The sequence below is a fragment of the Pelobates fuscus genome, chromosome 12 (assembly GCF_036172605.1).
Source record: "Pelobates fuscus isolate aPelFus1 chromosome 12, aPelFus1.pri, whole genome shotgun sequence".
Lineage (NCBI taxonomy): Eukaryota > Metazoa > Chordata > Amphibia > Anura > Pelobatidae > Pelobates > Pelobates fuscus.
Genome location: NC_086328.1, coordinates 116,600,071 through 116,616,130, shown reverse-complemented (window position 1 = coordinate 116,616,130; position 16,060 = coordinate 116,600,071). Strand labels below are relative to the sequence as shown.

Genomic DNA, 16,060 nt, shown 5'->3' with positions numbered 1-16,060 from the left:
ACCAACAAAGGTGAATTGTACCATTCTGTGTATTTATCGGTCTGCAAGTGTTTCTTTTATCTGACACGTATAACAAATATTATACTTTATTTAATACGCACACTAAAATGGGGGTGGGGGAGCACGGATGTGTCTACTCCGGCATGTTAAAAAAGGTAATTATATCAAGTTATACAAGCTGATCATGATGGAAATGAGAAAACATTCTGTGTTTATTAGTGAGGAAAGCTGATCTTAATTCGCCTTAAGCTTTAATTACCAGATAATTGTTTGTGAAAATCAAAACTATTCTTTAACCACTTGGTAATCAGCCATATGTTACAAAATGTAGCATGTCTTCAGATAATAAAGCTTGGTTGAAGAAAATCAGATTTTTTTTTTTTGGAAGAAACATCTTGTAAGACTTGATTTTTATCCCACTGTTTAATGAGCTAAGCATAGTATGCAAAAAAGAACACTGCAATAATAAAAAAAAAAAACTAAAATTATAAAATACACTGGTTAAAATGTTTGCAGCTTTTACCAAGGACTATACATTATTATTCCTCTTCTCTATTCCATTTAAAATACAGTTTTTCAGAACATTCATCCAATCTCTTGTCTCTAATTTAGATACGTGTAACAGTCGTGCATGCAAGGTACAAGATGTTGCATGTTGGATTTACATTAAATCAATATTGGCAACACTAGTGACACAAGCACTTTCACAATCCTGACACAAGTGCCTTCAATCATTTAAAGGGACACCATAGGCACTGTATCTGCTTCATCTCATTAAACTGGTTATAGTGTCTGGAGTCCCCTGGAACCATAATTTCAGTTTTTAATGTTTTAATGCTAAACAAGAGTCCCTGGCAGACCATGCCCTCTGTACTGCTTTGAATAATAAGGAAGTATTCACTTGAGCAGCATGGGCAGCTGTGATTGGCTGAGAGTGTCAGCTGACTGCTTTTAGCATGTCAGAGCTCCAACTGATGGTATGAATTGGTATGACAACAAGGAAGTGTGTACTCTCTGCCTTAGCTACACATGCAGAAGGGGCCGGACTGTGGGTGGCCAGGGACTCTTATTTTGTGGCATACTGCATGAGCATGGTCCAACACTGAATGGTGGGACAGTGCCAGGGCACTCCAGGTAATACAACAAATTCAGAGAGATTAAATGGTTATAGTGACTACAGTGTCCCTTTAAGTGAAAGTGATCCCAGTAGAATTATGTTTGCAGACTCCACGCTATCTCAACAGATGATTTTTTTGTTGGAAATAGGTGTAAAAGGAGGAGCTAATTGTTTAATGTTTTCCCTACAGTATTTTTGCTTCACATCATTCACACATATGCCAGTCACATTCATATAGGCAAATATTCAATGTTTACATTGTGTTGAATACACATACATACCTCACAACGTTTCAAATGGATAAAGAGGTACATTTTAATTTTATGAATGTGGGTATGGCCACCGGCGTAGATGTTCTGAGAAATGTTATATGACTTACTAATAACAATCAAGGCAACAAAAAAAATGTAATTTAGAGCAAAAACAATGTATCTTATTTACACATAATGATTTCTAAACGCAGTTTAAGAAACACATTACAGTACTAAGAGTATTATTACTGCGGATCTCTGCTATACACTCAGACACACCGACAATATGGAGCTCCTGGAAAAGAGAGATTTGGACTCAAAATAAGGACTGGCCCTTCTAAATAGGAACACTTGTGAGGTATGCATATACATTGTATGTAGTTATTTTCACATTGCATCCTTTTCCTCCACAATGGTAGCCTTCAAAGATAGGAAGACATTTTTTCACATTTGCCCTGTTCCCAAATAATACACACAGTCTTAGTAAGATGCCATTGACACTTTACGGGGGCAGATTAAACCCTTCTTGCTAGGGATGAAGGTTATATTTTCTATTATTGGGGTAAACATAAAAAATCCTAAGCATATACCCGACAATCCATGTTTAAATGGTCACTCATTTTACTAAATGTATATTTTCTCATTTGATATATGGACTGTTGAAGACAGCATTAGGCTGGATAAAATGTACTTCTCAGTTATTAATGCCCAAACATGCTGGCACATAATTTAGATTTTAATACAAAAACTCATTTCACCTTTTGTCTTTACATTTTGGAAAAAAAATAATAATTCTGCACTAACAGATGTCTCTTTTAGCTATTACTAAGCTCCATGAATTAATCTTTTGTTAATTAGCATGGATAGTAATTGTCTAAGGGCCTGAGACAATTATTTCAACCAAAAGTCATGCTTTGTACCTTTGCATTTAAATCAACAGCTCTCACCTGTTCCTGATTATGCAGTTTGAGAACAGAATCCCAAGCACCAAGTCTCCGAGGACCTGAAAGGAACGACAAAAGAGGTGTATTTAGTGTCACTGTCTAGACAATATTTGACTTAATTTAAGGAAGCAAACTGTATCAATGGTTAGAACATACCACCAAAATTAAAAGGAAACAATCACGTCTCTTAATAAATGTTTTTTCAGCTAGTAATTATCAATAGTGACCACTAAACTACCACCCTGTCAAATAGATATTTACCTTCTAACGAACATAGCTCTACTTTTTTCACAGATGTTAGCACTGTGTAAAGTTAGATATCCATATTGTTCACAGATAGTCCCGATAAGTCAACAGGCTTTGAAATATGATGGGAGTAGTCAACATTTCATTATTTTAGATGTGAATATCCTGCATTAAAGGGACACTCCAGGCACCCAGACCACTTCTGCTCATTGGAGTGGTCTGGGTGCCAACTCCCACTACCCTTAACCCTGCAAGTGTAATTATTGCAGTTTTTCATAAACTGCAATAATTACATTGCAGGGTTAACTCCCCTCTAGTGGCTGTCTATTAGACAGCCACTAGAGGTCACTTCCTAGTTTCTAGCACAGGAAACCTGTGCTAGAGCGTCGCTGTACGTCCTCACGCTGTGTGAGGACCTCCAGCGTCGCTCAAAACCCCATAGGAAAGCATTGAAATTATTTTTCAATGCTTTCCTATGGGGAGACGCAATGCACATGCGCGGCATTTCCGCGCATGCGCATTAGGTCTCCTCGGCCGGTGGGCGAGATCAGTCTCGCCCACCGGCCGACGCAATCACAAGGAGGAGCGTCGTGGAGGAAGAGACAGCGGCGAGGGACATCGCCGCTGCCTCAGGTAAGTCACTGAAGGGGTTTTCACCACTTCAGTAACCGGGGATTGGTAGGTGGGAGGGAGAGGGACCCTCCAGTGCCAGAAAAACGGATCGTTTTTCTGGCACTGGAGTTTCCCTTTAACCCCTTAAGGACCAAACCTCTGGAATAAAAGGGAATCATGACATGTCACACATGTCATGTGTCCTTAAGGGGTTAAACATTCAAGAATGGAGTCAGTTGTCCAACTCTCAAACCAACACAAAACCTAGATTTTAGTTTGTTTGTTCCACCGTAATTTAAGGGTTTCTCTTTAAGTGCACTCATACAAATTATATATAATTTTTTGTGGCACTGTTTAGATTATCCTAAATGTGGTACTTTATGGGCATAACTGGCTTTTTGGAATTTTAGCCCATTCCATATTTCTACTATTGATAGCTAACAGCTGAACTACAGGTTCGAGAAGTGATGACACGATGTACAGAAGGATTGAGGATTATGATTGGCTGAGTCACTTTTGGTTTGGTGAGAGATAACTGCATAAAATAGAGTTTGTAGCAAATATAGGAACTTTAAATGTGAGCATCCTTTTTATTTTTTTATTATTTACATTTTTTTTAGTTTTACATATATGTTTAAATATATTATTTATATTAAAGAATGAATCTTCTCTTTAAGTCGGGACATAGATTTGGAAAGGTAAAAATATATAGACAGAAAAACAATAACCTTGTTACATAGTTAAATAGTTACATAGTTACATAGCTTAAAAGAGACTTGCGTCTATCAAGTTCAGTCTTTCTCACATATGTTTTTGCTGTTGATCCAAAAGAAGGCAAAAAAAAACAGTCTGAAGCGCTTTTAACATTTTGCAACAAACTAGGAAAAAAATCCTTATTGACCCCAAAATAGCAGTCAAATATCTCCTTGAATCAAGCAGCTATTTCCCCACTAATTAGAAATTATATCCCTGCATGTTATGTTTTTGCAAGTATTTATTCAGTTGCTGTTTAAACATCTGTATGGACTCTGATAAAACCACCTCTTCAGGCAGAGAATTCCATATCCTTATTGCTCTTACTGTAAAAAAAAACGTTTCTTTGCCGTAGATGAAATTTCCTTTCTTCTAGTCTAAATGTGTGACCTCGTGTCCTATGTATAGCCCTGTTTATGAATAGATTTCCAGATAATGGTTTGGACTGGCCCCGAATATATTTGTATAATGTTTTCATATCCCCTCTGAGGCACCGTTTTTCCAAACTAAAGAGATTTCAATTTTTTAACCTTTCTTCGTAACTAAAATGCTCCATTCCTTTTATCAATTTTGTAGCTTGTCTCTGCACTTTTTCTAGTGCCATGATATCCTTCTTTAGAACAGGTGCCCAAAATTGCACAGCATATTCAATGTGTGGTCTTACAAGTGTTTTGTAAAGAGGCAAAATTGTAGTTTCATCCTGAGAATTTATGCCCCTATTTATACATGACAAAACCTTACTGGCCTTAGCAACTGCAGATTGACATTGCATATTGCTGCCTAATTTGTTGTCTATAACAATTCCCAAATCCTGCTCATCTTTGGTTATCCCTAATTCACTACCATTTAGGGTGTAAGTTGCTTGTGCATTCTTGACCCCAAAGTGCATAACTTTGCATTTCTCTACATTAAATTTCATCTGCCATGTTATTGCCCAGTCCCCCAATGTATCTTAATCCCTCTGCAGCAAAGCAATATCCTGGTCACATTTTATCACTTTACAAAGTTTTGTGTCATCTGCAAACACTAAAACATGGCTTTCAATGCCTATTTCAAGATCATTTATAAACATGTTAAATAGAAGCAGTCCCAAAACAGAACCCTGAGGGACACCACTTACCACTTTTGTCCAGCCTGAAAATTTACCATTAATGACAACTCGTTGTACTCTACCCTTAAACCAAAGTTCTACCTAAGAACAAGAATATATTTATCTAGACCAATTTCTTTTAGTTTGAAGACTAACCTATTCTGAGGAACCGTATTTGGATCAACAGCAAAAAACATATGTGAGGAAGGCTGAACTTGATGGACGCAAGTCTCTTTTCAGCTATGTAACTATGTAACTATGTATCAAATGCCTTGGCAAAATCCAAGTAGATCACATCCACTGCAACACCCTAATCTATACTTCTACTTACTTCTTTGCATAATACAATTAGGTTAGTTTGACATGACCTATGTTTCATAAAACCATGCTGATTATTGCTAATAACAGAATTCTTCCCAATGAATTCCTGAATATTATCCCTTAATAGCCCTTCAAATATTTTTCCAGTCACAGAAGTTAAGCTCACAGGTCTATAATTTCCAGGCAAGGATTTTGAACCCTTTTAAAATATAGGAATGACATCTGCCTTCCTCCAATCCTCCGGTACAATACCTGAAACAAAAGAATCTTGAAAAATTAAATACAGAGGTTCACTTTTTTCCCCACTTAGCTCCTTAAGTACTCGTGGGTATATACTGTCAGGCCCCAGAGCTTTATTTACATTAATTTTCTTTAACTGCTGTAGCACCTTGTCTTGAGTCATCCAATCACAAGTTATCTGCATGTTTTTTGCAGCAATCATTTGCATATATCTTGCCATAGGATCCTCATTAATATATACCGAAGAAAAAAAGTAATTTAAAATGTCTGCCTTTTCCGGGTCTTCATTAACTAACAGACCCATCTCTGTCTCCAGTGTACCTACACTTTAAATTTTTATTTTTTTTTTAGAATTGATGTAGTTGAAAGAAAATTTGGGATTGGTTTTGCATTCTTTGGCTATCAATTTCTTATTTTCTAGCTTAGCCACTTCAATTGCATTTTTGCAAGTATTATTGGCTTCATTATATCTTATATAGGATGCCTCTGAATTGTCCGATTTAAATGCTTTAAATGCCCTTTTCTTATTTTTAATCTCTTGATTTACTTCTCTACTAAGCCAGATTGGTTTCAATTTGTTTCTTTTATATTTATTACCTAATGGTACATACTGAGATATTTACCTTTCTAATATTTGTTTGAAGAGCTTCCATTTATCCTCAGTGTTTTTTTCACTAAGGAGTTTATGCCAATCAATATGTTGTAGAGCAGCCCTAATCTTATTGAAATTGGCTTTTTATAAATTATACATTTTAGTATACCCCATGTGCTTTTGCTTTTTTGAGTTTTTTTAAAAAATTATCATATTGTGATCAATATTTCCCAAATGCTCCCCTACTTGAAATATTGGTCAAAAGATCAACATTGTTTGTTATAACAAGATCCATGCAAGCATCCTAGTAATAGACATAAAGTAATAAAAATAAGATAAAAGAAATATAGAAAACTGGTATATTACTTTTGGAAAAGCAATATTGAGATAAACAGAAAGATGAAAAGACAGGCAGATAGAGAGAGAGATAGACAGACACACAGATTTGTAATTGCTGTTCCATGATATCTTCTGATCACTTTCCCTGACTTGCACTTTGACCGGAGATGGGAAGATGTGCATCCTCAACACACAATGCAGATTCATGTAACACTCACACGCAGTCTATATCTTATAGTTACTGGTTGTATCTAAAGCATGGTGGCAAATAGACTGACTGCTGATCAAATCCCCCCTGCTGTAAATGTGGCTCTCCTTGTCAGTTCCCTTCTCTTCCAAGACACCCGACTCACGGCACCCTTTAGCTACAGCTCTTTGTTCACTCACTTCCTCCTAGTGTGCCAGCTTCAAAGCACAGTGTGTCGAACACTGCAATGCTTGGAACACTGTTCCATCAAAAATAATGGAGATCAGGGAAAAAGAAATAAAGGCTATTTGCTTTGTTAAAGCTCAAGTTTAGTGAGTACAACGTGGGATCTCCAGGGGGCCAAATAAAGTTTTTCTACGCCAGGCACAGCAGCATGCAGTTCATGGAGAAACCAGTGGGACATAGCCTATTTGAATGAGAACTGCAGCATGCATAACTCAAGTTAACCTCTCTATGACTGTATAACTGTGCAGAGAGTGCCTCGTCTTCAAAAATTGCTAATTGCACTTGGCATACTTTTTGTATTGTATCCATGTTAAAGTAGTGGCCTTCAGGAAGGGATCTAGTGTATTTTTCATAGGCGGTGTATTGGTATTGTTTTTTTTTAGAAGCATGCATTTTGACAGCAGATAATAGTCGATAATCACAGATAATTTGTCCTATTAAGTCCGCCTATTCTCTGTCTGACAATAAATATAAGCTGTGTTCTTTAGTTTGCGACCAATTAAAGATCATCATAAGCCATCTTGAGTTACTCTGCTATATTGTTCTAAAACTTATTACATGCCGCTACAACTTTGTACGCATAAATTATTTCCTGATAAGAATCCAACATCAGGTTTCACCTGTCATGACTAGCCGAGTGTTGTATAAAATATAAATCCAAGATATTCCCGAGCTTTATCTTGTCACCTCCATTTCTTCTCAGGGACATTTTCTCCCCACTTAATGGACCCAAAGCAGTTGTACCTAGGTCGGTGTCGGACTTCCCACGACTCAGTTTCTTTTGGCACAGGTTGCAAATGGCATCGCTGTTGTCAGAGGCAGACACACAAAAAAAATGCCACACTGGTGAGCTCTGCAATGACGGCATTCCAATGCTTCCAACTCGTCTCCTCCTCCTCCTCCTCTCTGTCTCCCCATCTGAACTTTCCCCCTGTTCTTCTTCTCTTCCACCGGGCACCCACGTGACATCCACGGACGCATCGTCATCATCAACCGCTTCACTTGTATCTGACAACTCAGCAAAGGAAGCAGCAGTGGGTACAACATCATCATCATCACACCGTACGTGTGTAATGCTGCCTGACTGAGACATATCCCTGTTATCTACAACCTCTGGCAATAATGGTTGCGCATCACTCATTTCTTCCAACTGATGTGTAAATAACTCCTCTGACATACCAAGTGAAGCGGCTGTGGTGCTAGTGTGCAGGCCCTGAAACACACACTCGTGAAGGAAACTGACTGCTATTATATTACAGTCCAAAAAGTTGTTTTTTTTTAAATGCAAGCTATTGGGACACCAGTGAGTGGTGGCACTGGGCAAGTGGACACAGTATACGCTGTGAGCCTGACACACACGCTGGCAGACAACTATCTGCTATTCAATCTATTACAGTCAAAATTGTATTTTTTTTTTTTTTTTAAATGTACACTACTGTTACACCAGATATGAGTTGCACTGGTGTGACACTGTGCCCTGGCAGGCCCTGAAACACACACTAGTGAAGGAAACTGACTGCTATTATATTACAGTCCACAATGTTTTTTTTTGTTAAATGCAAGCTATTGTGACACCAGATATGAGTGGTGGCACTGGGCAAGTGGGCACAGTATACGCTGTGAGCCTGACACACGCTGGCAGACAACTAACTGCTATTCAATCTATTACAGTCAAAATTGTCTTTTTTTTTTTTAAATGTACACTACTGTTACACCAGATATGAGTTGCACTGGTGTGACACTGTGCCCTGGCAGGCCCTGAAACGCACACTCGTGAAGGAAACTGACTGCTATTATATTACAGTCAAAAAGGTTTTTGTTTTTTTTTTTAAATGCAAGCTATTGTGACACCAGTGAGTGGGTGGTGGCATTGGGCAAGTGGGCACAGTATATGCTGTGAGCCTGACACACAGGCTGGCAGGCAGGAAACTGCAATTACATTACACAGAAAAAAAAAGCAGACTGATGTTCTAGCCCTAAAAAGGGCTTTTTGGGGTGCTGTCCTTACAGCAGAGATCAGATGAGTCCTTCAGGACTGTAGTGGACACTGAATACACTAGCCTAGCTATCAATGTCCCTATTAAATCAGCAGCAGCTACACTGTCCCTCCTCTCACTAAGAATGCAGCCTCCTAGCTGTCATGGAGGAAAGACGCACTTCGTGTGAGCTCCCTCAATATCTCACTTTAAGCAGCTATCAACAAGCGAATTTCACCCCAGAAGGGGATGACCCAGCAATGTTGCACATTAACTAATCGTAAATAGCAAGCGTTTAAACATGTCATTATTTCACCTCCTAAAGAGTTTATTGTCTTAGTTCCTTACATGCCTTTACAGCAGAGATCAGATGAGTCCTTCAGGACTGTGACACTGAATACACTAGCCTAGCTATCAATTTCCCTATCAAATCAGCAGCAGCTACACTGTCCCTACTTTCACTAAGAATGCAGCTTCACAATGAATGTAAAATGGATGCTGTCCAGGAGGTGGGAGGGTCTGGGAGGGAGGGTCTGCTGCTGATTGGCTGGAATGTGTCTGCTGATTAAGGGTCAAAGTTTACTCAATGATGACGAATAGGGGGCGGACCGAACAGCGCATCTGTTCGCCATCCGTGGCGAACGCGAACAAGTGATGTTCGCCGGGAACTATTCGCCAGCGAACAGTTCGGGACATCACTAATCATTAACATAAGCTGATTCATATTTGTCCTTGCGCTACTGTCTATTACATCTTGTTTTATTAATGGAGAATTGTCAGTCACTTCTCATTATCAAATTGGGTGACATTTCTGGTGTTTGTTCTACTTGGGCAAAAACACTAAAATCATTTGTAGCTCACATTAACCTTTTTTTACATGAGATGTTCTATTTTCTATTACATTTAAAATTAGAATTTGGAAAATTACATCATTGCCCAGTTCAGTAAAGGCAAAGCCATGGTAAGCATGGCTAATAAAGCAGAGAAAAAGACTCTGGGTAGATTTATCAAAATGTCACCAGTCTTATTTTTGGCAAATTATTAAAGAAACATATTTTTAAATCTCTTGGATTTTTTTTCTCTCTGTCCATCATTTTTGAATGTATGGCATTTTTTTCAGCAATGCAACGAGTTCATGATTTTTATGGTCACTTTTCCCAAGAGAAAATCATCCTGTGTAATTATTTTTTAACAAGCCACTGTAAATTTGGTGTCTTTTTTTGCAAAAAAATTGCAGAATTTAATTTAAAGAAAATCATCACTTTTAGATCAAATACGATCAAAATAATGATGGACTTTAACCCATCACTTTGCAGAACACATTGATACAGAGCCCCAATTGTTTCATTTATTTTTTTCTCTCTTTACTTTCTTTGTGTTGACTACAAGGTGCATACGACTGAGCATGTAACAATGATTGGCAGGGAGATAATATGGAGGTATCCAGTTGTACGATAAAGATATGTAAATTTCTTCATTGATTTTATTTTTCACACAAAAATTGGGTTCCCAAAGATTTCCTTAACTGAATGGCACATGTCGCATCTCACGTGTATTTTTAATGGAAAAATGAGGATAGAGTGTTTTTTGCCTTTGATGGAGGTTTTGGCAAGATAAATCTATACAGGAGTTTGTGAAAACACATGTAATTTCAGGCATGAAGCAGTAGTAATTGCATAGTGATCACCATGATCAACCATTGTCTAGGTGAGGCTTCCATATTGACATCCCCACATGTTATTGTCATGATACAATTACTTGTCTTATGATATTGTGAAAACACCTTTCAAGGTGTGAAAGTCATATACTAACTTCTATTAGTACCCAGATCTATATTCACTTAGCATAATATATAATTCTAATCTTTAAATAGGTCAGTCGCATTTCCATAACGTCTGATATATATATATGTTTAGTGGACAATATCTGTGCTAGAGCAGAATATTTTTCAGAGGAGAGAGCTTTTAGCATGTATATCATGCATGCTATACATCATATAACATGGAATATCTTCAGCGTGGGGTTTGAACACACTCTGATAAGTAACATTGGCTTTTTTTGTGTTTTTATTTTTACAAATTAAGTAATATTTATTATTATTGTAAAAAAAATAACAAATCAAGCCATATATGAAATTACATAAACAGGATTAAAAATCAAACTGTTAAATGTTAGGAATATCTCTGATATTTGCTAATAAATGGGAAAAATAGATGAGCGGGGAACAGAGCATATTGGGAGAATTTCTCCAATTGACCAATTTGCCTTAAATTACAATTACCTGGTAAAAAAAAAAAAATCAACAGTTTACCGAAGAACCCTGAAATTGTGAATTTTCTTCATTTTTTTTTTGTTTTTTTTTTGTCAATATCATTTTTATTGAGGCATGTCAAAAAAATGTATATCTGAGCTTAGTATATATAGTATCAGGAATACGTCATGTTTAAAAAACACAGGAAAACCAACTCCTACTTAATTTAGCCTCATTTTAAGTTAATATAATAAAACAAGAGAAACATAGATCAAGGCACAAATATAACGAGAGTAGCAAGGCATAAGCACTGCTGGATAATTCGACTGCAGTAAAGTGGTACAAAAGTTAATCATGCAACTTAATTGGCATTTAGATTAGCAGGAGCTATCCCCACTACAATCTTGAGATAGTCCTCCGTACGGACTAACTCAGCCAACACGTAACCTGCTAGGCTATAAATATGGAATTTGTGAGTCCACTAAGATCCAGACCAGCTCAGAGTCTAATAAGATGTACATTGATGCCTTGCTAGGATAACCAATCTGCACCATCAGCATGTCAACACTTTTCCAAACTGAGGGGGTTGAGTACACATCCCAAGTGTTTGTGGGTGCCAGATATCTCCCTTCAACAGGGTTGAGCAGCAGGAGCACCCCAGGCAGGCCAGCAGGGATTGTGGCATGGGATGATTAATAACCAGGTGTAAAGTCCCATTTGTGCTTTATGTTAGGAGTATGCATACTTATGAGAGCCAGTGGGGTCACCCACGCTTTCAGCAGCTGGTAAGTATTGATGTATAGGTATACATCTCAGAAAAACTGCAAAGAAAGAAGTCAGCTTTTTAGTGGTAGACTCTGGCTCTGCCACCATTCCAGGCTCTCTCACCACCTATGCCATTTTAGGTGCAAAGTGCCTCCGGTAATGTACAAGTCACTGGACATGGAGACAATCTCCTGTAACCGCTGGTCCAAATGGGAGGGGGATAAGGGTCCAGATCCAGGTCATCAGCATTCAGTGGTAATGGAAGAGCAGCCGTCTCCACCACGCCAACCATGCTTGAAGGCCGTAGAAAGTAATCAGTTTATCTGAATTGTCGGCTTATGTGGTATCCCTGTGTGCACCATGATGCCCTCTTTCACTTTGTAGCCAAGGTTAATTTAATAAAGCCTTGTGCAGATATTCAGCTAAATTTGCTTTCAGATGCAGGAGCTGCTGTGACTTGCATCTGCTCCGCTCTGCGATCAGGCACTAGCCCCCAATAACATTTTGTTTAAAGAGTCAGTTATTAAAATAATACTAGTATATTTCAGAAGACAAAACTGTTCCATAAGAAGTCACAAGTGCATACTTCTCTAGTTCTTTTGATAAAATAACGAAAGATTGAAAGTTGTGAAATTGATGGACTTGAGTCTTTTTTCAACCCACAGCTTTGTAACTACTCGACCATGAAATTGATTGGGGACCTGCTGATAATTACTTAGGCTTGTATGTTTCTCATATCAAAGATGAATGCAGCTAGTCTCCAGACAATCAAACAGAACATAGCTAATGATTCGATAATCTACTTACTACATGGGCGCAGACTTGTGAGGATTACAGAAAATCTCTCTTTGTTAAAACTCAAGTTCATCAAGGGCAGGATAGGAAATCCAGGAGGGATAACAATGTCTGACAATGGCATAGCATTGTTTTATAGTGAAACCAGTAAATGGACTATAGCAGGTTTCTGAGGAATTTTCTACATTCAGAGAGATGAGATAGTATCTTAATAATGGCATAAACATCAAGGCCAATCTAGAGTTTTTAATATCTGACCACAAATGATCAGTCACTTTAGCTTAGCTGAATACATCTAAGATTATGATTTAGCTGTTTTACGTCTGTTCAATTAATTCTCTTACTCCCTCAGAGTAAAGAATAGCATTATCAAGGAAAAGACTCCAGAAGCCATCAGTCAGAGCACGTCATGAGGAAGATTATGTAACCACGGCTATCTACGCATGAACACTTTGTCTAAAGAAGAATAGGACTTCTAGGTAGGAGAGGTATATGTTTTGTTTTTGTTTTTTTAGATGGAGGACACGTTTTAAAATTAATGCAATTTGAGACTGTTATCAAATAGGTAAGTGTGAATGATACACTGAAAAACGTGGTTAGTGTGGATAACCAATGCATATCTTTCTGAAACAGTGACAATCCAGTTTAGAGAAATTAATTCACTAAACAGTGAGTGGTAATGAACTAACAACCAAAAGTAGGCTAAACTAAGAAAAGTAAAAGATCATAGTCTTGGTTTACATTTTCAAAGTCAGATGCATTTATGAGCATCTATCAACAACTCTCACCTCACTGGAGTATCAGTAAGCATCCACCGTCCCATCTTTGAAGGTCATTAGACATCTATAACTGACTAAATTATTGCTATTGTCAGTTAACTAAGTGAATTTAACATTGGTTAGTTCACTTCTGTTACGAACGCTGGTATTTCAGATACCTGTTCGTTTTTGGTTCCTCCCGAACTGCTAAAGAGTGATTATAGCTCTGTCCCATCATGCTCTGTTCTGTGGATATGTCTGGCCTTGGCTTCTGGTATCCAGTACTTTTGTTACAATTCTTGCTTAGTTTTTCTTGTTTTTTGGGTTTTCTATATGCTGGGATTTCTGGGTTCATTCCTATAGTTCGTCCCTGGATTTCCCAGTCTCTTGGATTCATTTAAATGTTTGTTTTATTTGCCACACCCATTTGTTTTCCATCATTCCTTTTTGTTTCAGTGTCCTGCAGGCAGCTGCTCAAAGCTTCTGCCCTTTCTTGCAGGTAAGTGCTATATATATCTTCTTTGGTTGTTTTAGCATATATTAGGCAGTGTAGGACCTGCCAGATATGGGGTACATTGGCGTTGTTGGCAGGTTTATGCAATTTATGATCATATAATGTGACTAAATCCCCATGATTTTCATATGTAGTGCTTAGTTATTTCTCCTCTTGTTTTGCCTATGTTATCTTGTCTTGCTTTAGTTTGTATACCCAGTCCATGTACAGTCCTGTCCAGTCATGCCCATGTTATGTTCATGTTTTCCTCATGTCTTGTGTATATGTTCTGGGTTTAGCTTACTGTCACTCTCTGGTTCTGGGTTCTATTAGTTCCGTCTTGTTTTCATGTTTGGTGCCTATCTCTAGTCTTGCCTTGTTTCTGTACTGGATACAAACCTGCTGCAGAGCCTCCCTATTCAGCTCCTGGGAGGTCTGCTTAATTTCTAAGCTCCTAGTTCCTGGTATCTGCAAAAGCTGAATAAGGGTTCTGGTATGTGGCTGCACAAACGCTGGTGCTCAACACCAGGGGGCGTGCGGTTACCCTGCACCTGACCCTGCTAATCCACCTCCACACTGTGACTCCTACTCTGAACATCAGGCATTCTGGGTCCCGGTGCATGCACCGCCGCCCGGACAGTGTCTGGGTTCCGGGCACCGGACCGCCACCCTGACAAGCTCGCAGTTTGGGTGCTGATTCGAACATTCTCCAGAAGAAAATGCAGTATCCCAGTAAGTTCTCCAAGCAATCATACGTATACCCAAACATCAGCCTAGACTAGATGAGAGGGTACAACAGGAGTGAATTAATTTAGGCCAACTGTCTGGTTTATATGCAAGCCCCAATGCAAGGGGCTTACTGTGACATATTCCAGGGGCATTCCCCACTGGACCTGAGTCACTAAATTTAATTATCTCCAGGCACAGAAAACAAACATTTCAACAACACACTGAAAGTGCCCCCAAAATACATAAAAAACCCACAAAAGTAATATCCCCAGAAATCCCTGATCTGAGTGACCAACATATCCAAAAATCACCTAGATCAGTTCAGGGGATCAGGATTTCCATGGAAGTCATAATTTGACTGACCGCACACAAGGCTCCTGCCCAAAACAGTTCTAGAGAATCAGGGCTTGTGGTCGGTCTAGTTCGGTAGTTTAAAAACTGAACAAACTACTGAACATAGTCAATAGTCTTACCATGGAGCTTGTTCCCCTCATCCAGATGAACGATTCCTCCAAACAGTGCCCTTCTAAGTTGTGTAGAACCGAACACAGGCAATGATGGCAGTCTAGCGGTGTTCAGGAGTTTCCGTGTCCGATTTTAGTTCCAGGAACTCGACGGCCAAACACCGCTGCCTGTGTTCATGCGAACAAGATGGCCGCCACCTCGTTGTCATTCACGCAAACAGTGGCCACCCAGACAAATAATTAGAACACTCTGGTTAGAATCGGTACTAAGTGTTAATAGGGTTTAACAAGCTGTCTGGTGGTCTCTGGTTCGTGCGGCTGTTCGTTTCCCGAACCACATAATCCCAATTACACAAACTGAGCCTTTTAAAAGTATATTAGCCAAGGTCTAATACAGGGGCCATATTCCTGAGGCAAGAGGCTGGCCAGCAGGCCCCTCCAAGAACCCGTGACGAGGTTCAGTTTGTCACAACTTCCAAGTTCATTTCCAAGAAAGAAAGCAACCCTTTTAAATATATAACCATATCCTTCCTATAATATGTAACAAAGAATATCACAAATGTATTTGTTAATGGTATCCTAGTCAGAGGGAGGAGAAAAATAAATACAAGTGAAAGAGGCAGTAGAGTAGTTAAATGGAAATTTTTTTAATAGGTCTAATGTCTAATCACAATTTAGATAATAGTAAATACATCAGCTATCCTGCTACAAGAGCAGTAAAGACGACGTAATGCAGAAACAGGATCTAAATCTAGATCTAATGATGATGTCTTATCTAACTGGATCCTACAATAGGTATTAGACCTAAACATAGTTAAACCTTAATAAGTAGCTCAGCTTGTCCTGCTGCAAGCACACAAAATACTACTTAATACCAAAATAGGATATACA

The 16,060-nt window shown here is 38.5% G+C and overlaps 1 protein-coding gene across 1 annotated transcript in view; it reads right to left on the bottom strand.

Moving 5' to 3' along the window:
• Positions 1 to 16,060, bottom strand: part of LRRC4C (leucine rich repeat containing 4C) — a 708,394-nt gene that overhangs the window by 463,384 nt on the left and 228,950 nt on the right. The window contains exon 2 of the mRNA XM_063437635.1: positions 2,316 to 2,371. The gene's annotated coding sequence lies outside the window, so the exon portion shown is untranslated. The remainder of the gene's footprint in view (positions 1 to 2,315; positions 2,372 to 16,060) is intronic.